Source organism: Falco rusticolus, chromosome 4 (assembly GCF_015220075.1).
Source record: "Falco rusticolus isolate bFalRus1 chromosome 4, bFalRus1.pri, whole genome shotgun sequence".
NCBI lineage: Eukaryota > Metazoa > Chordata > Aves > Falconiformes > Falconidae > Falco > Falco rusticolus.
Genome location: NC_051190.1, coordinates 63936538 through 63946532, shown reverse-complemented (window position 1 = coordinate 63946532; position 9995 = coordinate 63936538). Strand labels below are relative to the sequence as shown.

Here is a 9995-nt window from a genome sequence, read left to right as displayed (position 1 = left end):
TTGAAAATAAGACTTCCATTACTGATTTTTGCCCTTTCCCAGTAAGAACGCATTGTCCAAACCTTTTAAATGGTACTGAGATTAATAAGTCCCAGTTTATTAATTTCCTTTGTGTCCACCAGAATTTGGGATACTGTCAGATACAATATCTCCTCTGTCCCCAGAATTCCTGTTTAATATTCCTTAGCAACAGGACCTTGGATGTTTTGCTGGCTTTTGGGGCCATACAACTTCACAGACATCACATGCTCTTTTTCCACCCAATACTCTATCTGAAGCAGGGAAGTGTCGAAACTCCTGGTGTATGGATGACAAATTAAAATAAAACCAGCTCAGCATTTAATACTTCTGAGAATGTTTTAGTTCAAGGCTCAGAGCACAGAAGTAGAGTAAGGAATGAATGCCAAAGCTTTCACATCTTGGGCCATTGCCACAATAATTTATTTGTCCTTCCTGTCAGTGAGTGAATGATGGCTTTTAATAAAGAAAAGATTCCCAAATCTTGTAGCCGCTTCCCGTCACATTAACACAGTGGTTTTCCAGAGGAGTTAGGCACCATCCCCACTGCTGCTGCTAGCAAACTCCACTTCCTACAACAAGGAAAGGCATGGTGTTTGTGTAATGTTCAAAATTAGAGCTGGTCAAAAATTTTCAGTTGAACTATTTTTTTTTAAAATAAAGATGCTCTATGTTCTTACAGGTGCTATTTCTTGCAGAAATTCAATTCCAGTTCTTCTAATGAAAGCGGTGAAGAAAACCCATTTTTTCTTCTTTTACCATCTGAAAGCCTAGAAAACTTTTCAAAGCCACATCAGTTAAAAAATTTACATCCAAATCTTACACACTTACAGACATTCTAACCAGTTCTTTCTAGCAAGCCCTTTTGTCTCTTTTGAGAGCAGTTATGAAACACCCAAAGCGTAGTGCAGGGAACTGTCTCTTCTCCAGAAGCAACGCCTGCAGTCAGCACATCTGCCGAGGTACCACCCCACAGTCAGCTCCAGCTCAGAAGCTGCCGTCTCTTCCATAACGCCATTTTCCCCCCGAAGCCTGGTATATTGTGAGTGTTATAGGGCATATAGTCGGTTAAAGTATAGGTTGAATTATACAAGTAGTTCTATTTTACACACCTCAGAATAAACCATATGCTTTAGTCCTTGGCATTTCCACAGTGCTCACTCACCAATTCGGTGTTTATCTGCTTCCAGATCTGCTACCCGCCTGGAGGATGACCTTGAACAAGCACCTTCATTTGTTTTTTTGAACCATTTTTTCTGCTTCCGTTTTCAGGAGCTTCAAAAAAAAAATATCGAAGAAAGGGACAATCTGCTATTTGTGTCTAAAAAAAATATTATGGTTAAACAAAAATGTATATTAATATTTTTAGGGAAAAATAACATTAGTAATAAATGGTAAATAAGTGGCATGACCTGAGTTATAAATGGTGAGGTCCTGTCCTCTCCTTATTTTACTATTCCATGCTGCTTTTGAACAGATTCTCAAATATCCTCCCAAAATAGAATGTATAAACACAACTCACAAAACTCAGACAGAAAAAAATAAAAAAAGGGCATAAGCTAGTGCCATATAAAAATAAGGGTTAATTCACAACTGTAGCTAGCATTTCAACTCTGTATGCACATTGCTTAACACACATTGACTAATAAAATCTAACTCCATGCTTTATCTATGGAAGCAATGATGTTCCTAGAAATCCTTAGTATAGTAACATTTTGGAAAACAACCCTTTAAGTGAGGGGATCAGTCATTTTCCTTCTGTTACAGTAAAAGCTTTAGGATTTCAAATGGATAAACACTCTGCATTTGAGCTTGGTGAGTCATACTTAACAAGGCAGATGTGTGCCGAGAATTAGCAGTCCATAATGCATGGGTTTTCCTAGTCTCCTTCGACTAAATGACTAACAACAGAGCAGGCGGAAAATGCAAACCCTCGAGCAGCAATGTATTTCTCTTTGTCCCAGGACACAGGGATCGCTCTGGCAATGGCCACATGAAGAAGGACACAGTGAAAGAGAGGAGCCATTCATTCCTGATGATGCAAACAGGGCACCAAAGGCTCTCTGACACAGGGACAAGGATGAGACCCTGGGGCAACACAGAAACTGGCTGTTAGGTCAGACTGAAAACTGAGCCTGCACATCACTGCATCTGTGAGCCTATATTCAGGTACAGAGTTTCTTTGAAGTCAACAGCTGATATGAAAGAAAATTAAATTAATGGGATTACTTACCTGCGTAAAAAGCCATATTCATCTGGAGGAGAGAAATAGTGCTCTGCACACAGCAGAGAAACATCCTTTTGCCCCGTACAATCACTCCTGACTCTTTCAAAACCAGGCTTCACATTTTGCTTTACCTCTTTGTCACCTTCATTTCATCCTTGTTCCTGAACTTTTCTCAGTTCCTATTTTTCCTGCATCTATAAATCTGCTTCAGACAATCTGTGACTGTCACCTTTGTTTAAATTCTCATGTATATCAGTCTCCTCTCACCTTGACTGCTGTTCTTCCTTTTTCTACAACATCCCCAAACTCCAGCATACAGTATTTCTAAAATAATGCTGCCCGACTTCTAGGATATTCAGGAAGCTCAGCTCATCCTAGTCTCAAATAATTCCACATAGCTCTGTACCAGTTTCAAATTGCCTGTCCCACTGCAAAGCTATTGCTCAGTTTAGAATTTTCATCGCCTTATTGTGTGACCCATTTCCTTCCTCAGCTGATATATATATTCTTTTAATAGAAAGTCACTATTGTTTAGAAAATTCAGCTCCATCTGGAATAGCTTTTCTGTCTATTGCTATCTTACTGAATTTTTGAGATAAATTTGCATGTCCTATAGTATTTCTTTTGAAGTCAGTAGGGTTGTGTCCATTTGCTATTAATTTGGCCCACAGATACCTCTTAAATAGCAAAAGGTAAAACATATTTTATCCTCTTGGTTTCTCTTTCTGCAATTCTGCATTTATTTTTTATAAATCTATTACATATAATAGCTTGCTCTATCAAGTGCTTTATAAAAGATATATATGAAATAGTTGATAAAAAATCAAATTGCCCTGCATCTGTGCTCCTGTAAATCCCTGTGTTATCTTTCGCTACATGATACATCTTAATCATGGAATCACAGCTGAATACTAAATATTTGTACATGTAAGCCCCAAGGAATGCTAAATTTCTTTTTTTCTTTTCAACTAGGCATGCTATTAATTAATGCATAGCAAAATGATTAAAAGCATTTTTCAAATAATGAACAATACAGAGACAGATGAGTTAATTGATTGATTGGTGTATGAGCAGGGTCCTAATGGGTTAGCATTTGCATATTAACACAGATCCAATCTCTCTCTCTTAATGAGCTGCTTGCCACATTTTGTCTTCTTTTAAGCAGCAGTGAGCATGATAAAACAAATAAACCCACTGGATTGCTCCCTCAAGAGATCAAAAAACAAACTTAAAAACGGCCTTTTTCCAGCACTGATTTATATAAACCCTCTGCACATCAGTGTAGTAGGTACACGGGGACAGTCACGCTGTATCTCAAGTTACCTGGGAAAGGAGCCATTCTGAAAATCACAGAAATATGCAGTGACTGCTTGGTAACGTTATTTTCTCCCACAATAGTCTGGCATTTGACGCAGCTGGTTTTGTTGTGCAAGAAGATGGAGTGGGATGTCACCGACCAGCTGATTCCATCTGTGCCCTTTCTGCTGCCATCGGCAGCAGGACTGTGCACATCCATCTCATCCAACAGTCCACGAGGAAAGGACCTGAATAATTTCAGGTAGGTAGATGGTAATTTTTAGTCACTGGGCTCACTGAGAAAGGTTTCCAGACTTTCCAGCATCTCCAGCACTCAAGGGCTGAAGGGCTAGATAGATGCAGTGTAATGAAAAGCAGTGAATGCATGTCCCACCAGGAGCATAACCACAGTAACACAGTAAATCTATTTTCCTTTCAAAAGCAGGGTTCAGTTTTGTTTATTCAAGCATAACTAAAAAGATTAAAAAAGAAAAAAATCAGGTTGTTCTGATGGTATGCAAGCCCTAAGTATTGCTGTCACCAGATGAATCTGTGTGACTTTGGGCACAATTGCATGCAACATGTCAGGATGCAAAGATCTCTTTGACACCATACGTATGTACCAGTATGTATATAGCTGTAACCATGTGTTGTAGCCAAGTTAACTGGCAATCTGAGGCATTTCTAGGATCCAAGTTAATATCACAATATGGAACTGCACTGCATTATATAAGAAAATATTTGAAACTAGCTCAGAGATCTGTAATATGGCACTGGTTTGAGCCATGTAGACATGCCCTTTGAGTTCTTGGCCCAAAGCCTTGATTAAAGTCAATTGGTGTAGCCGTGCTACAATCATTTCTGTATTTACATAGGATGAGGATCTGGTCCATTATGTATTTTGGCCATGGAGTACAGCTCTGCCTTCTGCTCAGCAGGCTGGCTGTGAAGACGGCCGTTGGGATTTGAACTTGGCATTCAGGGTCAAGCCGGGTGACACTGCAAAGCCTCCACACTCGGGCAAGTTTCCAAAGTTTCCAGGAAACCCACATGACCTCCTGCTACCTGAGATTCCCTTGGATTGTTTCACTTAACTCTGATGGCTACTGGGGTCAACATTTACTGTGGGTGCATGGAAAGGCTCGACCAGGTCCTACACCGGCCAGTGCACTGTCCGTGAAGGGGGACACCAGCACCCAGGGGCTGGATGGGAGGCAGCAATGAGCCAGCAGCTCAGATGGGATGTGCTGTCTTCAGGGTGAATTACCATATGATGAACTAGCTGAAGATTTTGAATGTCTGTATTCAGCTGTGAAGAGATTCTGCTGCTGTTGTGATTGACGTGGTTCGTAAGATATGAAGGGTATTTCCATCTAGGGGATAAAGCAACCTTTAGAAAATAGGTTCAGGTGTGGATCCTATACAGATCCACAGATCTGTATATATATATATAAAAACAGAAATATAAAAACTCCTATTTGAGCAAAAAAGATAATTAATACACTTAGGGAGGGGTTTTTTTTACTAAATAAATAGTTTCAAATGGGTTGTCCTAAAGTAAGCTTACCTGTGTTAGTTTAACACAGAATGTGGGACTGATCCTTTTCTTCACTGCACAAATGGTTTTTAGATTACATCAACCCATGCTAATTGTTTCAATTCTGAAAGAAATCTAAACAAAATCTCTAAGCATTATTCTAATAATGTTTATTCTATAAATTAAAATTATAGGTTGTGCATTTTTTGGAAATCAGTGCTGAAGTATTTTGTTACTGTAATAGTGTCTGTTAATATCTGTCAGTTTTTTCATTGCAAAAATAATCTAGGCATGCGTGGTGCTCTATCTATTGCCTGTCTATCTGGGCATGACAAATGCAGGAAAAAAAACTCAGAAGCATTGACATTGATACGAGTTTTCCATTGACTTCTATCAAAAAACAAATGAACCCAGTTCAGGGGCCCAGCCAAGGTTTCTACTTCTAATAACTATTTTAAGCCTTTTTTTCCCAAAAAAAGTTATTACAATATAGAAAGAAATGTAAACAGACCCAATCTCACTGCAATGTCACATAAATCCAATATAAAAATTAAAAACAAAAGCAGGAAAACTGTAGTCTACAAACTTCTTTGCTTTCATTTTCTAATCTGCCTAAGGAGCTGACCAAACAATCAGGACCTTAAAGATTTTGATAAAATCTTGTTTTCCAGAATTCTGCAGAGCTGAAAAAGTCATAAAAACAGTGGCCAATATTTGTATACTTTTCCATTCCTCTCTCTCTCTTTGTCTTTGATGTGCTTTAATATTAGATATTTCTGACTACGCAGTTAGCCAGAAAAACAAAAAGAGGAAATACTACTCCAGCCTGGTTTGCTGAGGTGTTGAGAAGGCTGATGGATAAATTCCCACAGTGTGTGATGTATCTGTGATCCTGCCACTTCACAGCCCCTTCTCTCTCCCCAGCCTCCCCCGTGCCTGTACTGCATCTGTGCATAATCAGGCCCTTAATGGGAAGAACAGAAACCTTTCTTTTACACTGTCTTATCTCAATATCCTTTGTTCGCGCCAAGCAGCAGCTTATGAATGCCAGCCACTTTTCTCTATCTCGCTAAGGTTGTGTTTTTCAGTTCCAAGGGGAGAAACCTATCATTCCCAAACAATTGAGGAGATTTGTATCTGAACATAAACAAACAAAAGCTGTCCACAGAGAACATGGAAAATGTTTTTCTCTAGAGCAGCAGTTCCCGCACATGCCCCCAAGTCCCTAGGGCCCTGCTGCGGCTTCTGCAGCGGTCCACCCTGGAGCCAATTTTAGATGGTGGGAAAGAACATCTTAGGGCTGGAGGGAGGGAGTGCACGGCAGGGAGGGCTACTGCTCCTCCTGGGGCACCCTCTCTCTGTCCCTGCTAGGAGGTGCCCGGGGCTGGGCCAGTTAATGAGGAGAGAGGAGGAAGAGCTAGCCCCCTGAGCAGGGGGGGTCCCAGGTGGTTGCCCGTCCTCCTCAGACTGCCCCAAAAGAGCAGGGTGTAAGGGGAACCGAGGTCAGCTGGAGGGGAGGGCACACGCAGGTCTGGAGCTGGTAGACAGTATCTGTGAGCAGAGGGAGAGGTGTGCAAATTGATAGGGGTTAACTGATCATCTTCAAAAAGATAAATGGCGAAGTATTTTTGAAGTCCAGTCTAACATCACTCCCACACACTTGTCCAATAATACTCCCTCCCACCCTTAATCCCTTCCTCCAGCCAACCTTAACTCTGCCTGTCATGATCTTAAACTCACAACCTAATTCTCTGCCTTTCTACTTGACAAATGTTGTTTCTCATGGTGTCTTTTCCCTCCTGTCAGCACTTTTGTTCCACAAAGACAGTCACAAACCTGCCTTAGTCCATTGTCCTCAGAATTCATAGACTATGTCAAGGTGGAAGGGACCCATAAAGATCCTTGAGTCGCACTCCCTGCTCCTCACAGGATAATTGTTTCTACGCCTTTTCTCCACGAAGGTTTAAATGAATCTACTCCCTGCTGTGTGGCCCATGAGACACAAGAAGGTGCACATGCTGTTGGTTTTGCTGGTGTGATTCCTCTCCAGTCACAATTACATTTCAGTTGCATTCTGTGTATAAGGAAATTCAGGACATTAAACTACGTAAGCATAAATAAGCAAAGTTTAGCTGAATTAAATTTTACACTCACTCTGAGGTAGACTAGGCCAGAAAGTACTAAACACTTAGGAGACCTCAGACAAATGAATTTAATGCAAATGTATGAGTTTATATCTTACGCTCTAATTAGAAATCCAATTACACCTCCAGGCCATTGGGTCATAGTTTGTGTCATTTCTTTTCCCTGCGAAGCGTTCAGGACATTTGCGATACATAGTGGACCTGGACCTTTGAAGCGAGAAACTGCTTTTCCAGCATATTCACCAAGAGGAGGACAGGGCTGTAAACAACCTAATCATGCAACATCCAACAGCAGCACTGCAGATAGGAAATATCAAGTATTAAATAAGACTCAGAAACAGGCAACACAATTGTCAACAATTAGCTCTTGTAAGGAGGATCCACAGCCGGTGTAGCTGCAATGGTTCATGCAGTGATATGCTGAATGAAACAATTTGGAATGTACCCTTCCAGCCTGACACCCTTTACTTTTGAGGGGATGTTTTACTGTCCTTTTATGTACCTCATTACAGCCTATGTTATCTGACATAATCCCTCCACGTCACGGCGTTATCTCAAAATGCTCATCAGTTCAAAACTGCTTCTTTGGGAGAAGCAAACCAAATTACCAGCAAGGAGAACAAACTTTGTAAGAGAAGCTGGCCTTTTGTTCCTCTACTGACAGTTATATTCTGATAGGTAATATGTCACAAATAATTAGACAGTTTGGTTTATTTCCCATCAGATTTTTTCCCCCAATAAAATACATTAGAAGGCAACCCGTAAGAAACAGACATTTCAGACAGAACTATTTCACCAAGATGCATGAGGCAAAGAGGACTTTTATAATGCTGAATGCAGCTCTAAATGTAAACATTGTTTACATTTGAATATGGATGCTCACAGAAGTGAAATATCAGAAAGGTGTGATTTGGCTCCTGTGGATGTCCTGAGATTTGTGTGACTGGCATTTGTCCCTGGGGTAATTTATAAACTAATATTCCCTGTTGTGAGAACATTGGCAGGCTTGAGGAGAGACTAGCTCTGATTTTCACTCTAACATGACTGGCTCACATCCAGAATCTGCAGAAAGAATTTGCCACAAAAGCAAGATAAAAGGGAAATTCTTACAGATACAAGTGTTAATGACACTATGCAACAAAAAAGGCATGTTTCGAGCAAAGGTTTCTAAACACACCACACAGATATATAAAGGTGCATAATACAGATTAGCAAAGTGGATTTTTTTTAGATTACAAGCAAATATGACCTGTAGCTTGTACAAAAAAGTATAAAGAAAATGGTATAAATGAGAAGAACATCTTGCTAACACACAACACTAAGTGCACACTGGAAGCCACGCAGATTCCCCTCTTATATATTGGAATTTTTGATCTAGGTCAAAGGTTTCACAAGCTACATGAATCAACAGACATAGTAGATGTACACTGAAGATGTACACTGAACCTCTTTGGAACTCCTTAAAATAGAGTAACTGCTGAAACAAGATACAGTAGCGTTGCTGGCTGCCTAGACACCGTTCTATTTTAATAAGTGTCATGGATGCTTTGGGGCATATCAAAAATAAATGGCAGTAAGTAGGTATGAAGCCAAGTCTCTGTGACTTCCAGCAGAATTGCAATGCAAATAAACTTCAGTGAAGTCTTTCACAACCTCTCCAAGGTTATCTCTAGACCATTGTTTCCAGTCAACAATTTATAAACTTGGATTTGCTGCTTATCCTTGCCTCCAAGGCAAGAGACTCCAGTTTCCAATGCTTTATATAATGTCAGACTTTGACATGCGATTAACAGACGAAACTAACTAATTTCACCTTTATGAAGGTAATGGGGTAAGTTTGCTTTAAAAGGTTTAATTTTCTTCTGTAGGTTTTACTTCTTTGCAGGTCCACTGACTTCAAGGAAGCTGAATACATTCTGGTATACGTGAGAAAAGCAAATTAGGACCAAGGGATTTAAAATGCAGGCAAAAAAACCATTCCAAAATCCTGAGCAGGTTGGGTTTCAAAATAAATCCCCATGAATGGGGGGAAAAGGTAATATATTAAGCATTGTCCCTGTTTTCTGGTCCTTCCACTCTTGTCCCATTGCCTCACATAAAAAAAAAATAATCAAAAAATGATTTACTATTTCAAATAACACAAATACATTTAGCTATTTATATTCAAGGACTAGACTTGGTTGCCAAACTGTATCTATGAAAAATTAGCATTTTCCTATTATTTTGACTCTATGAAATTATTTTTTAAATCCTCAAGTTGTCTGTGTAACGCACAATTGACAAATAATTTACACATTATATCAACCACACGAAACTTTTAGTGTACGTATAAGTGCATGTGAAAAAGAATTTTACAAGAAGAAAGCACTAAGCATACCAGAGAAAATGTATACTCAAGAGAAAATTTTTAGATAATAGCGAGATGCAATAAAGGCATTCAAAACCCCTTGCATGTTCACACTAACGCTGATTTGTTTTTATCTAGGAGATCGTGAATTGGTGACACTCTAGAGGACTGTTAAACGTGTGGACAGAACTTCTTTGAGGAACATTTTTTCTCCAGCTATGTACATGAAAGGTATTTTATGAGAAGAAGTTGCTGTAGTCACAGCCTAGCAAAGCAAACTTTCTAATTAACTGCAGTCTGCACCACTTGCACTTAGCTACGTGCACTGGCTATCAACACCACATCCAGTGCTGGTTTTCAAACAAATTTAAATATTCAGTGCACAGCTTCTGGGAAAGAGGCCATCTTTCTTCATGCTGTAGCTTT

General features: G+C 39.7%; 1 long non-coding RNA gene across 1 annotated transcript; it reads left to right on the top strand.

The window, feature by feature from the left end:
• The first annotated feature begins 1882 nt into the window (after window positions 1-1882).
• On the top strand, window positions 1883-9793 carry LOC119147304. Its single transcript, XR_005103989.1, has 3 exons — window positions 1883-2187; window positions 3644-3803; window positions 9708-9793. It is a non-coding gene; the product is annotated as an uncharacterized LOC119147304 (long non-coding RNA).
• The last annotated feature ends 202 nt before the right edge of the window (window positions 9794-9995 follow it).